Source organism: Cebus imitator, unplaced genomic scaffold (assembly GCF_001604975.1).
Source record: "Cebus imitator isolate Cc_AM_T3 unplaced genomic scaffold, Cebus_imitator-1.0 Scaffold12, whole genome shotgun sequence".
Lineage (NCBI taxonomy): Eukaryota > Metazoa > Chordata > Mammalia > Primates > Cebidae > Cebus > Cebus imitator.
This window is the reverse complement of record NW_016107327.1, coordinates 8,271,209-8,272,054: the sequence shown is the minus strand read 5'-3', so window position 1 is coordinate 8,272,054 and position 846 is coordinate 8,271,209.

The window sequence follows — 846 nt, the reverse complement described above, 5'->3', positions numbered from 1 at the left end:
TTTCTACAGGGCATGATATACTCAGCTACAAACTTCCTTTCCCAAACTCTCTTGCAGCTAGGGTGGCTACTAGACATAATGTTGGCCAATAAGATGAAACAGAGGTCATGGGGTGAGAGCCTCTAACAAAGCTCTTTTGCTCTTCACCCTTCCCCTTCTTCCTGCCTGGGGACTGTGGGCCCCATGTGAGAAGCAAGCATCCATCTTGCAACTAGGAAGTGATGAGCATGAGTGGAAGTCACACTCTAGGAATGGATGGCTAAGGGGAGCAAAAGAAGGAGTGTGGATCCGATCATGGAACCTCAGTAACAGGCCTGGACAGATTGCCTGCAGACTTCGTACTCCTGGAGAAAAAATAAAGTCCTGTTTGGTTGTTACTGTGAGTTGCTATTTCTTGTGGTTACTTTCAGTGAATGTAATTCCAGCTGATACAATAGCTGGATGATCAAGACATGGACTAAGATGGAATCATAAAATACCCAGAATAGCCAAAGCTAGCCTAAGCAAAAAGAGCAAAACTGAAGAAATCACATTATCTGACTTCAAATTATACTACAGAGCTATAGTAATCAAAACGGAATGGTACTGGCATAAAAACAGACACACAGACCAATGGAACAGAATAGAAAACCTAGAAATAAGGCCGGGCGCGGTGGCTCAAGCCTGTAATCCCAGCACTTTGGGAGGCCGAGGTGGGTGGATCACGAGGTCAAGAGATCGAGACCATCCTGGTCAGCATGGTGAAACCCCGTCTCTATTAAAAATACAAAACATTAGCTGGGCATGGTGGTGCGTGCCTGTAATCCCACCGACTCAGGAGGCTGAGGCAGGAGAATTGCCTGAACC